This window comes from Mustela putorius, unplaced genomic scaffold, assembly GCF_011764305.1.
Source record: "Mustela putorius furo isolate JIRA1106 unplaced genomic scaffold, ASM1176430v1.1 tig00003867_pilon_pilon_pilon, whole genome shotgun sequence".
Classification (NCBI taxonomy): domain Eukaryota; kingdom Metazoa; phylum Chordata; class Mammalia; order Carnivora; family Mustelidae; genus Mustela; species Mustela putorius.
In genome coordinates this window covers 7,211,928-7,225,605 of record NW_025422019.1, presented here as the reverse complement: position 1 = coordinate 7,225,605, position 13,678 = coordinate 7,211,928, and the positions used below count along the sequence as shown (strand labels likewise).

General features: G+C 42.7%; 1 protein-coding gene and 1 long non-coding RNA gene across 15 annotated transcripts in view; one reads left to right on the top strand and one right to left on the bottom strand.

Moving 5' to 3' along the window:
• CLASP1 (cytoplasmic linker associated protein 1) overlaps positions 1–8,679 on the bottom strand; it is a 271,909-nt gene extending 263,230 nt beyond the window's left edge. For 11 of the 14 annotated variants that reach the window (XM_013060082.2, XM_013060081.2, XM_013060080.2 and 8 more), the window contains exon 1: positions 8,564–8,678. The gene's annotated coding sequence lies outside the window, so the exon portion shown is untranslated. Of the gene's footprint in view, positions 1–8,563 lie in introns of all 14 variants that reach the window. The other 3 variants (XM_013060079.2, XM_013060078.2, XM_045066557.1) reach the window with 1 other exon arrangement.
• Positions 8,680–8,785: 106 nt separating this feature from the next.
• Positions 8,786–13,678, top strand: part of LOC123387932 — a 41,707-nt gene continuing 36,814 nt past the window's right edge. The window contains exon 1 of the long non-coding RNA XR_006602437.1: positions 8,786–9,530. This is a non-coding gene — a long non-coding RNA (uncharacterized LOC123387932). The remainder of the gene's footprint in view (positions 9,531–13,678) is intronic.

The following is a 13,678-nucleotide window of genomic DNA, read 5'->3' as shown; positions in this document are numbered from 1 at the left end:
TAAAATAAAATAACGGAAAACAGCAAGTGTTTGCAAAGATATGGAGAAACTGAAACCGTTGTACACTCCCACTAGGAGTGCAAATGGTACAGCCACCCTGGGAAAGTTCAATGAGTCCTCAAAAAGTTAAACAATTACCACACGACCCAGTAATTCTAGTCCTAGGTATACACCCCAAAGAATTGAGAACAGAGACTCAAATAGAAATTTGTAAACCAATATATACTGCAGCATTATTCACGACAGTCAAAAAGTGGAAACCACCCAAGTTCTATCAACAGATGAGAGGATAAACAAAATGTAGTATATACATCCAATGAAATATTATTCACCAACTAAAAAAGAGTAACATACATCCTACAACATGAATGAATCTTGAACACATTATGCTAAGTGAATAAATCATAGAAGGACAGATATTATATGATTCCACTTAGTGAAATATCTAGAATAGGCAAATTTGTAGCAACTGAAAGTAGATTATAAATTACCAGGAACTGAGGGAGAGAGAGGAAGGGGACGTATGGCTTCATGGTTACAGGGCTTCTGTATGGAAAAGATTTGGAAGCTGACTCTGATGATGGTTGTACAACTGTGAATTTAAGTAATGCCCTAACTGATATTCTTAAAAAACGGTTAAAATATGGGGTGCCTGGGTGGCTCAGTGGTTTAAGCCTCTGCCTTCAGCTCAGGTCATGATCTCAGGGTCCTGGGATTGAGCCCCACGTCTGGCCCTCTGCTCAGCAGGGAGCCTGCTTCCCCCTCTGTCTGCCTGCTTCCTCCTCTCTCTGCCTCTCTGCCTACTTGTGATCTCTCTCTGTGAAATAAATAAATAAAATCTTTCAAAAAAAAAAAACGGTTAAAATAGCCTATTTTATGTTATATGTTATATTATTATATATGTTGTTATTTTTATGATATATATATATATATCTCTCAATAAAAAAATTTAAAAGAAAAAAAAAGATTTATATCATGTCTTCAGTAACCTGGACTGTCCAAGGGTAGATTTCAAATCAGGGATGATCTAACCTTCATTGAAACCCTAGTGGGAAGCCTGCTGCTCTACATCCCTCCTGACCTGTAAGGAGGTATTTCTAGATGCCACCAGAAGCTGGGAACAGACTTTCTCCCAAGACAGCCCACTGACCTTTCACGAACAAGGAATAACCTGTGCTGGAAAAACTGAAACAAATGGAAAGGAAGCTGAAGAATCTGAAAGCCAAACTCTGCAAGCTGTATGACTGTGGACAAATTATTCAACTTTTAAACCTCAGCTTCCTCTCATTCTAAAATGAAAATTGCATCTGCCTGTTGCTCTAAGGGTTGGCAACAGCATACCTATAAAAAGTTGGGTGTTCAATCCATGGTGACCGTTGCCATTGTGACACTGGGTCTACCTACCACCTTGGGCCAACCAAAGGCTGAGCAGGACATGGTTTGTGTCTGGGAGCTCTATGACTTCTCAGAACTGAAATAAAACACAGCCAACAGCACGAGAAGACTTCAGAGAAGGAGCTGTTTTTATGAAGTTCAACTACTCTTGGAAAGACTGGCTTATTGTTCCTAGAATGAACCAGGCTACTCTGTATCAGTAAGGGCACCGCTACACAATTCATTCCCTCTATACAAGAGGCCTCTGTTAGCATGTCTGAGCAACCCTTCCTAACTGAGTCGGCCTCTACCCACAGGAAAGACACACTCTGGGAAGAAACTGAGTAGAAAATGAGCTAGAAGGTAGTCCCGAGGCAGCTCTCAAACTCTGTGGCTTCAGAATCACTTGGGAAATCTGTATAAAAAGCAGATCCCTCACCCCCACTACCAGACATTCTGATTACTGAATTATTTCAAGCAGGGCCCTTGAGCACAAAAAAACTCTTGGAATGTAGGAGATGCAAATGTAATAAGATTACATTCTGATGCTGACAAATAGACTATTCTGTCCCACAAAGCAAAGGCTGCATTTTTCTCCACATCTACCTGGAAATACAACAGCTTTACCAATGCAGGGCAAGAGTGAAAACCAAGGAGGATCACCTGTGTGTAATGCCTAATACAAATTGCATACAGTCAGTTCATACAGAAATTCATCATTACTGCTTCTTTCTTTCTTTCTTTCTTTCTTTTTTTTTTGACAGAGAGAGAGACAGTGAGAGAGGGAACACAAGCAGGAGGAGTGGGAGAGAGAGAAGCAGGCCTCCTGCTGAGCAGGGAGCTCAATGTGAGGCTGGATCCCAAGACCCTAGGTTCATGACCCGAGTCGAGGGCAGATGCTTAACGACTGAGCCACCCAGGTGCACTGCTTATTATTTTTTTAAATAAATGAAAAATAAAAATAATGTGCCATTCCACATCTCTCACAGTAACAAAAAATACACTTAAAATATATTATCAGAAGTTGGTAAAATTTTTGTGGAATTGATAACATTCTTAGGGGGCTGGGAAAATTATTAACTGATACAACTTTTTGGTCAGCAATCAGGCAATATGTATCAAAGGTCACCCAATACTCATTTCTCTGAATGTACCCTAAAGAAACAACACAAAAGAAGCCAACTCTATGCAAAAAGATAGTCACTGTAATTAACTGTAATTAACTGTAATTGTCTATGTAATTAAAAAAAAAAGTGGCACCTGGTGGCTGTTGGAAGAGCATGAGACTTAATCTTGTGGTCATGAGTTCGAGCCCCCATCAGGTGTAGAGATTACTTAAATAAGTAAGTAAACTTAAAAAAAAAAAAGATATTTACGTCAAGGACCCCAGTTTCCCAAAATCTGTCATATCATCTCAAATATGACAAAGCTATTAAAAAACTTAAATGATGAGTGATATGTCATTACGTGGAAAGTAGTCCCAAAACATGCAAGACCTAATATTACGGGCGCCTGGGTGGCTCAGTAGGTTGAGCCTCTGACTTTGGCTCAGGTCTCAGATCTCAGGGTCCTGGGATCAAGCCCCTCATAGGGCTCTCTGCTCAGTAGGGAGCCTGCTTCCCCACCCCCCTGCCTGCCTACTTGTGATCTCTGTCAAATAAATAAATAATACCTTTTTTTAAAAAGACCTAATATGAATTACTACAAAGTACAAATATATGGATAGCTTCAAAGGTGATACATTAAGAAATAATAGCTTGTGTTAGGAGGGTTTGATGTGACTTTTCTCCCTCTGGTCCTCTGGTCTCTCAAGTTTCTACTATGTTATTATAATAAGACTATAAATAAATTTAACTGATTCTGCTTGGAAAGGTAACTGGAAAACACTTACAGAGACAGGTGGAAAGTGGATTCAGCTATCCTGAACAAACATAAACTCACCCAAATGTGCCATGGTAACAGACAGTCCCACAGACTTTTTTAAATTTTTTTCAATCTTCTAAGATACATGTATTATTAAATTTGAATTTTAAAAGCAAGTAGAAACACACTAAAAGACAAGAGGAAATCTAGTTTGGCAGCTATTCACATGGCAAAAAGATCAGAAGATTTCATGAACCATAACTTTAATAATCCAACAAAATTATGTAACTTGACAGGAAAAGAACATTTAAGTTGAGAAATTGAAGGCCTGGCTCTCCCAGCGCTATCTCAGACTGAGCGTCAACCTGCAGATCTTAGTTTCTCATTTGTAAATTGGTAGGATCATGATGTTATCTTCCCCATCTACCTCAAAGGACTTTTAAGAGAGGAGCAAAGATGATTAGGAATGTAAAAGTGCTTTGAAAATTGAGTATTTTTTCCCTTAAATCTGGCTATTATTTATTACTAAGAAGATACTCACATATGTGTAGCTACCAAAAAGAGGAACAGTTGTTTAGAAGGATACATTTCAAACTGGTAAGTGGATATGCCTCCCAGGGGGCCTGAGATCTGGGGCCAAACCCTTACCTTTATCTGCATTGTTTCAATCTTTTTTTTCTTTTAAGATTTTATTTATTTATTTGATCAAGAGATAGAGCCAGAGAGCACAAGCTGGGGAGAATAGCAGAGGGAGAGGGAGAAGCAGCCTCCCCGCTGAGCGGGGAGCCTGATGCAGGGCTTCAGCCCAGGGCCCTAGGATCATGACCTGAGCTGAAGGCAGATGCTTAATCTTCTGAGCCACCCAGGCTCCCCTGCATTGTTTCAGTCTTTCAGGAGAATCTATTTATATGTTACTTGGTAAATTTTTAATTTGTAAAAGCAAATGCAATCACTAACAAAATTAACACAGTGTTAATTTTGGGTTTTGAGGGTTTTTTTAAGAACCACCTGGGGGTTGTTCAACTGTGGCTGTCCAGGTCTCACAGACTTAATTGACCAAAATCTCTGAGTGGACAGGAATAAATAAGTTCAGACCAGTTGTATTTTAACAAAATCAAGTGATTCTATGACTTGATTATTGCTTCTTATGCTATGTTATCATTAATTCTCTTATTAATTCTCTAATACAATAATATTCTTATACTCTAATTTTCTAATACTAACTCCTACACAAAGACATAGAGGAATACCATGCATATCCACTTACTATATGCCAGTCACTACTCTGAGCACTTGACATATACTATCTCACTTAATCCTTACAACCCTGCCCTCCCCTCACCCTTGTTTTACAGATGAAATTATTAAAATACAAAGAGATTATTTAATAGGCCCATGGTCCAAAGTCATAGGGCTAGTAAGTGGCAGAGCTAGAATGTACAACAAAGTTTGAAAACCGTTGATACAGTTTCTTAACCTAAGACAACAGCTATATACTCTGGTCAGGTCACCGCAAATTCTGTTTCTTTTCAGACACTGCATTTGCCTAAAGAAAGCAGCGCGGTAAAATCTGATTTCCCCATGAGGGGAAGGTACACCTGGCTGGCTTAGTCTGTAGAGCATGAGACTCTTCACCTAGGGGTTGTAAATTTGAGCCCCATGTTGGGTATAAGGATTACTTTAAAAAATTAAAATCTTGGGGCAACTAGGTGGTGCAGTCAGTTAAACATCGACTCCTGGTTTCAGCTTAGGCCTTGATCTCAGGGTTGTGAGATCGAGCCCCACAGACTCTGCACTCAGCACCGACCTTGCTTTAGAGTCTCCCTCCCTCTCCCGATGCCCCTCTCCCCTGAAAGTCTGAGCTTAGGAGCCGCTCACTCTCTAAAAAAAGAAAATAAAATCTTTTTTAAAAATGTTATAAAAACCACAAGGGTACAAAGGATCTAGGGCTGTTTACATACTTCCAGCGTAACTGGCATCACTTTGTAATATTCTGTTCCTCTATTAGTCTGTGAGCCCTGGACCATGTAGTCTTTTCAGCTGTACCCTCATGATAACTGGTAGCTAACTAAAGAAAGAGTTTAATAAATTAATTCATTAATAAATCTACAGACAGCTTGATGACTGTCCTAGGAAATGAAAGGCTATTATGTAGAGAAGAAACAAGACTTCATGTTGCTTCAGGGGGTACAACCAAGAACACCCAACAGGAGAGTGGCAGATTTTGGTACACTCTAAACTAGCTTTCTAGCAACCAAGACCTGTCCAGTAACAGAGAAGCACATCTGCAATGTAAGGTTGATGATCAGAACAGAGTAGACAAAAGGTAGGACAGTGGTTGGTCTATGGCGCCTCTAAGAGTTTTTCCAAAGCTCAAAGTATTCTAAGTTACAATACATTTATTCATCCTTTCACAGTTCATACATTTAAAGTGACTGGTTACACAAGTCCCTAGTTACACAAGTCCTGGTAGTAAGTACAGAGGATATCACAGTGTCGTACAAACTCCCTGCCCTCAAGGATGTAAAGAATACAAGCACGGGCATCCGTCTCCCAGGGAGGAAGGTAATGGATACAAAAGGAATCAGCAAGGAATGAGATTTCCAGGCAGGAAACAAGAGGGAAGTCAACACAGGCATTCTGAAAGAAAGTCCGTCATTTGAGCACATGTGAGCCACATCTTTAGGGATCCGTGGGGGAAGATGGACTGGCACTGCCGTAACAATCTGGAGAAGAAAAGCCTGCAGTATGGCAGTACCGGTCTGAGCATAAAGGAGGCAGGCAAGCCCTGGAGCGCTGAAGACCCAGCAGAAATAACCACTAAACTCCACGGCTTTTAAAAAAGAAGGCCTTTGGAGGTCATTCTGGCAAACATATTCACACGTTATGGACATTGTCCTACTTGCACTGGGTAGAAAGGTTTGTTTACTTTCTCAAATTACATTTTACACACCAAAAACTCTATCATCAATGACTTCTCCCTTGCTTAGTTCTTTTTCTTTTTTTTTTTTTTTAAGACTAATAAATCCTTCTCTTATTTTCAAAGAAACCTTTTCGATGATTCTGTTTTGCTTGCAGTTTTCAAAACTGGCAGTTTTAATAACTCAGCTCTTAGCCTAACATTATAATCCCTTAAGTGCTTATATCATTTATCAATAGTACTAAATTAAAAATAGTATAATCTAAGAACGATTTTATAAATAGAAGATTGTTAAGAAATGGACTCTCAGAAACAAATTTAAGTCTCAGATCCAAGAAACTATATCTCACTCAACTTACAAATTGTGAGACTGAGCCACCCAAGAAAATAGAATTAACTACTGAAGCAAAAAAAAAAATCTAAACCCAAAACCAATGAACAAAACGTAATACATATGAACAATAAACTTAATGTTCTTTGGCCAATCATTTCTCAGTGTCCCTGTCAAACTATTTTAAGGATCTGAAATCTTGCTCTATAAAAAGTAAGTTCCCATCATCCAAACTACACTTAAGAGATTCTATCGCAGTGGTTACTGAAGCATAAACACCAACCTTCAGTTTTTTCCTTCTTTTAGTGCAAAAAAATGCTTACCTCTTTTAGATAGAAGTTGAGTCTGTGGCCCAAATCCTGAGATCTGGGTTTTCAGTTCCAACACTAATTTAAGATGTAAGGTTAGCAAAGGCCTTTCCTGTATTTACCACTCAGCTTAGACTGTAACATGGAGATACAATATTTGACACCCTCACCACCAACGGTCACTTCAAAGGATTTCTAACTTTGGTTAACTTTAGCTGGGAGAATACAAAGCTAGGGCTGAAAACTCAGTTTAAAAAAAAAAAAACTTTAAAAAATCAGAAATGGTGCTGCTCCATGTCAGCTTACAAACTATGAATTACAGAAACAGATCTGAGTAACAATGGGTGAGAATGGTGCAGTTACACGATTTTACCAAAACGAATAAGCAAACAGCTCACAAAAATTTAAATCTTTCTTAGCAAATGGAGAAGATAAATAATATTCACTAACTCTGGGACATTGTGGTTTTGTTTTTATCTATAAGGTCTCTGCATCAATGTTACTATTCTCCCACTCCCTTTATGAGCAAAAGGAGCCCACTGTCCAGGATGCCTCAGACCCAGAGCTCAGTAAATGTCACAAATAATAATAGTAATAAAAGCAACAATCTTTAAAACTAGAATTTATACTGTGGCACCAGAATAGGGTGCAAGGCACATGGCAGCATGAAACTATTTCTCCCTTCTGCATTTCTCTCTTCTGCATCACTGCCTCCCAAAGGACTACAGAATCCAAAGCTCTCATTGCCACATCTACAAATTAAAGTATCATGATTAAAGAACTCACAGGTTCTACAAACGGTCAGTATTGAGTGAACAAACACTAAAACAAAAAAAATTCATCCGTATGCAACAAAACATGCTTCAAAGGACTTCACCTAGTTTTGTTTTTTTTTTAAATCTGAGAAATAAACACAACTATTTTATATATAACATTATGTAATAAGTTAGACTCTGGAAACCCCCATACTCATCCGAGCGGCTCGAAAAATGGAAAGCAAAATTCGATTAGCTCCATTGTACCCAACCAGGCTAACGTGCAAGATCACACACTCATCTTCGTCAGAGCGGCTCTGCCAATACCAAAGAACAACAAAGGCAAGTTGAGGAGGTTGCACAAGGCGTAACTCAGCACTTGTCCGCTTTCCTGGCTTCGGAAAGCAGCTCTCTGCGGGCCTTAGGGACCAAGGAACCCTCTGCAACCCGCCCGGCCCCGAGCTCGGCTAGGCGCCGCTCGCCTCAGCTTTTGTCTGGACCGGCTGGGAGCCCCGGCCGCCCGCCTCCCCGGTACCCCTTCCCTCTGGATCTTTCTCCACACCCATCACTCGCCGATGACTAGTTGTTGTGGGTTTCTCTCCCTCGCCCCCTCCCCTCGCAATCCCGGGCTCTTTTCAAACGCGACTGGGCTGTTCACTGGCTTCTCCCACCCGGCCGGGAAGACTCGGGTCAGGAAGGGGGCCTGGGGTGGGGTCTGGGAGAGGAAAAGAGAGAGGGGCACACAAAGCCGAGCTGACCCCACAGCCGCCCCCTCCTCCCTCTGCAAAGCAGCCTGGGATTAGGGACCTACCGGTAGGATAAACAACCATCCCAACCCGCTCCCCGCCCCGCTCCCACCTAAGGGCCGCCCCCTCCCCCCAAAGTGCACCCAAGAGCCGATGACAGCGCTGGACATCGCCCCCACCCAGACTCAGCGTCCGCCACGGCAGGCGAGGGGGCAAAGACCTCGGAGGGCTGGGTCTGAATCTCCTCGCCCTAATCGGGTACTTACAGTCATATTATTCGCTACTCTTGCCGCTGCGGACGGGAGAGCCGCCGCCTTCTCCTCCACCCCAATGAGGTTAAGCGCTTGGTGCGGGGATTAAAAAAAAAAAAAAAAAATTAGAAGCCGAGGGCGCCTGCGCAGTGCGGTCTCCCTTTTACCGCCACGGACCAGGCTCGACCATAGAGAGTGCAAACAGAGACCAGAGAGGCGGCTGCTCTCTATGGTAACGCCCCGCGCAGGCGCCGGCCTGGCTGTGCTGGGCTTCGGGAGCTGCAAATCCCAGGAGCTTTTCCCCCTTCGAAGAACGTTAATTGACCCCGATGGGGACCCGTAGGGTAACAGTTCTTTAAGGGAAGGGTGGCCCAGGTGCTGTCGGGGGTCCCTGGGAAGTTGCGGCAAAACTCAGGCCAGGTCACGAGGGTCGGATGAAAGGGGTCGCGGCGACAGAGCACCACGATGCTGGGAGTGAAGTGAATAGAGCTGAGGGGGGGGGGTCAGGAAAGCCTGGATAAAAGTCATCCGGCTGGGACTTCCTGTGGTCGAGGTCTAATATCTGAGGGAAACGGACTTTTACTTCTGGGTTACGCACATCCCGCCCCACCATCGTGTGACTAGGATGAAGGAAATTGTGCCCTGCGACTTTCCGTACCGGGGCTTGCATCCGTTCTCTCTTCCCTTCTCAATTAGGCGCGACACTTGAGCCGGAAGCACAACCTTTTTAACGGTTCTTTGCTCTTCTCGGAGGGCGGTCGGCCCGTGGTGGCCTCGGAGACTCTTGAGACGGCCAGCCACAACCCCTTTCTTACTTGAGCGCCTCCACAAATAACTCGGCTTTGGTCTTCCCTCTCGCATTACTTTCGGATGACGCGTGAGAACGTGTTTCGGAGGGTAGAAAGCTGTGCAAATTATCGGGCTGCTTTTAAGGATCCCCAGGGACCCGCAGTTTTGCCGCGTCAAACCCCTATGTTCGCAGGTAATTTGACACTGAGAGCTTTTGTGTGAAATTACACGCTGCGTCGACGAAATCACTCCTTGGGAGTGTGAGTTGCCTTCCCTCCATCTCGATGCCCAACGCGTTGACTTCCCTGGGAGCTCTTGAATGCCGAGGTCCGCGGTGGTGGAGAGTGTTTGTGTGAGAAGGGTGCGGGAGGGTGGGGAGTTCAACGTCCCTGTTACTCAGTTTAGATGTTTCGGCCGGAGAGACGCACGTAAACAGTAAACCCCTGTGTTCGCTCCTCTCTGCCGGGGAGGAAAGGGAAAGGACTCTGGTCTGGAGGGGCAGGCTTGTCATGGAGGGTGTGACTTCTAGTTCGATCTAGGAAAAGTAACCTGTCTTCGCGGCGAAAGCACAGACAACCTTTTGAAAATGGTTGGGTGGTGATGAAAGCATTCCAGGGAGGAAGCTCCTTGGAGCAAAGGCTATAAAGTGTTTCGCTGGGAGTACAATGTAGAGAGCAGTAAATTAAAAAGCGTGGGGGAGGGGGGAGAATACAGAGGAAGAGTGGAAAATAAGGTTTGAAAAAATAAGATGTTGAATTTTTTTTAAAACTTTAAATTATGGTGACATACACATAACACAAAATCTGCCGTTTAACCAGTCTTAACTACATAGGCCAGTAAAGTTAAATACATTCACATTGCTGTGAATCCCCATCCCCAGAACTTTTTCACCTTTTTTTTTTTTTTTAAGATTTTATTCATTCATTTGTCAGAGAAAGAGAGAGAGGCGAGCACAAGCAGGGGGAGCAGCAGGCAGAAGCAGGCTTCCCTCTGGGCAGGGAATCCAGTGTGGGACTCAATCCTAGGACCTTGGGACCACAACCCTAGTGGAAGGCAGCCACTTAACCGAGTCACCCAGGTATCCCCTCTTTTCATCTTCTAAAACTGCAGTTCTGTACCTATTAAACAACTCCTCATTCCTCACTCCACCCGAGTCCTGGCAACCACCATTCTACTTAAGTCTCTAAATTTGTCAACTCAGATATAAGTAGAATCATATAGTATTTGACTTTCTGTGGCTGGCTTATCTCACTCAGCATAAGATCCTGGAGGTTCTTCAGTGTTGTAGCATGTGTCAGAATTTCCTTCGTTTTTAAGGCTGAATTCTATTCTATTGTGTTTATATACCAGGGTTGATACTTGGGTTAATTACGCCTTTTGATTGTGGTGAATAATGCTGCTGTGAACAAAGGTAAAAAACATACCTGTGAGACTGCTTTCAATAGGATGGGGAAGACTTAGAGACCAAAAGAAAGCCCAGTTGTTTCAGGTCCTGGACTGGGGATAGTAATATGGTAAAAGCACTGTTTTGGGGCACGACCCTGGCAGTTCAATACATACATAGAAATCCAATACATACTCCATTGGAGGCTTTAAGATATCGCTGGCATTGTACAATTGTTTTATGTAGAGTATTGATGTATCATTGAATCCAGCAAAATAAATATGAGCCAATTGTTATTCATCACATTTACCAGTGAGAAAATCAAGATTCTGGTTTACAGATGGGCTGCAGGGAGACTCACCAACCATACACACACACACACAAATGATTAGGAAACAAAACTCCCATGGGAGCTAGACATCCACGGGTATTGACTACTCACTGATTTGGACAAGGATATTGAAAGAAAACAATTTAGATGTTAAGAGTGAGTCTTCAGGGGCGCCTGGGTGGTTCAGTGAGTTAAGCATCTGTCTTCAGCTCAGGTCATGATCCCAGGGTGCTGGAATCAAGCCCCCATGTCAGGCTCCCTGCCCAGCAGGTGTCCGCTTCTCCTTCTCCTGCCCCTCTGCCTCCCCTGTTTGTACTCTCTCTCCCTTTCTCTTGCTTGTGCACTCTCTCTCAAATAAATAAATTAAATCTTTTTTTTTTTTTAAGATTTCATTTATGTATTTGACAGAGATTACAAGTAGGCAGAGAGGCAGGCAGAGAGAGAGGGAGGGAAAGCAGGCTCCCTGCTAAGCAGAGAGCCCGATGCAGGGCTCGATCCCAGGACCCTGGGATCATGACCTGAGCCGAAAGCAGAGGCTTTAACCCACTGAGCCACCCAGGCGCCCCAAATTAAATCTTTAAAAAAAAAAAAAAATGAGCCTTGACAGGAGAAGGAATATGCTGACATCAAGAACTTTCACAAATTACTAGTATTATAAGGGCTTAACACAGCAAAACTACACTACATGGTCTAAGGTCCCTAAAAGAAACTCTGAAGTTTGATTGCAGGTATGTTTGTTGCCCTTAAAAAATACAAAATGTCAGGGGTACCTGGATGGCTCAGTTGGTTAAGTGTGTGCCTTTGGCTCAGGTCACCATTCCAGGTTCCTGGGCTTGAGCCCCAAGTCAGGCTCCCTGCTCAGCAGGGCATCTGTATCTCCCTCTGCCCTTCCCCAGCTGATGCTCTCTCTCTCTCTTTTTCTCTCTCAAATATATAAAATCTTAAAAGTTTTAAAATCTTAAGATTTTATTTTAAAATCTTAAAATGCCAGGTAAGTATATCTTTGTACGTACTAGAGAAATTAATAAGACACATCATTTCCTACTCAACATTTCATCTTTCATTTTACATTCTCAGAAACCTATGGGATCATTCAAAGCAATGATCCATTTGGCAGGGGAGGAAATAAATGGCCAGAAAGGAAAACTTATTTGCCCAGTGTCACATGGCTTATTGGTACCAAGGCAGCAGTTGAAATCTAACCCTCTAGAATTCCTCGTCTCTGCGTTGGTCTCCTTTACAAAGATGGATATCATAGTCTTGATTGAGTGGACAGTGTTTCTATTCAGTCAGCCTCATCTTCCTCAGGGATACATGCTCAAATGCTTATGAAGCTAGCACCAAACAGTGAAGCAGAGATTATAAGTGCATTTTAAGTAGTGTTCACATGCTTAGAAATACTGTGCACCAATTATGGGCCAAACACTTAGCAAAGCGGGGGTGGGGGGAGGAATCCATGTTCTCGTAGGAGATAGAAAATAAAATAGTAAATGAAGAAGGATAAGCTGTGTCAGGTAGGATAAGTGTTAAGGGGGGAAAATGAAGTGGTAAGGGAGAAAAAAGGAGTGCTGAGGATAGGGAAAGAGGTTTCTTTTTAAATAGGACAGGTGAGGGTGGGGGCCCACTGAGAAACATACTTTGAGTACAGATCTGATGGAGGTGAGGGAGCAAAAAATGCCCATCTTGAGAGAAGAACATTCCACGTAGAAAGAATGGCAAGTGCAGAAGTCATTGTGAGGGAAGAAGATGTCTACTACATTCTAAGCACAGGAAGGAGGCCAGAGCAACAGAAGCAGTGTGTGGCAGGCAAAAAGTAGGAAATGAGGTCAAAGGTAACAGGATGCCAAATTGTGTGGGGATTTACAGGGCATTGTAAGAATTTTGGCTTTTACTGAGAGGGGAAGCCATTGGAAGGTTTTGAGCAGAGAGGTAAAATGATTTTACTTCTATTTTTAAAGAATCACTATAGCTTCTGTTTTGAGAGTAAGGGAGTTTTGAGAATAGATTGTGAGGGAGCAAGAGGGACAGATTAGGAGGCTATTGCTGTTCTGCAAGTGAGACAATGGGGGCTTGGGGAAAGTGCAAGCAGTGGAGTAGTAAGGTGTCTGGATGTATTCAGCCAAGATGGCACATAGGATTTGATAAATTGGTTGATACAGGGTGTAAGCAAAAGGGCAGTTAAGGGGACTCCCCAGTATTTTTTGAGCAGTTTAAAGAATGGAGCTGCCGTTTACTGAAATGGCAAAAACTGGGAGGAGCAGGATGGGAATGGGAAGCAATAAGAAATTCAGTTTGGGAGATGTTGAGTTTAAAATGTCTTTTAAGAGGCACCTGGGTGGCTTACTTGGTTAAGTGTCCAACTCTTGAGCTCAGCTCAGGTCTTGATGTCAGGGCCATGAGTTTAAGCCCCATATTGGACTCCACACTGGGTATGGAGCCTACTTCAAACAAACAAACAAACAATAAAATACCTATTAAATTAGCACATGGGAATATCAAGGCTGTTAGATATTGAATCTGGAGTTCAGAAGAAAGGTCTAGGCTGAATATGTAAATGTGGGAGACACAAGCACCTAGTATTAAAAGCCGTGACATGATCTAGATATTAAGTGTAGACAAAAATTTG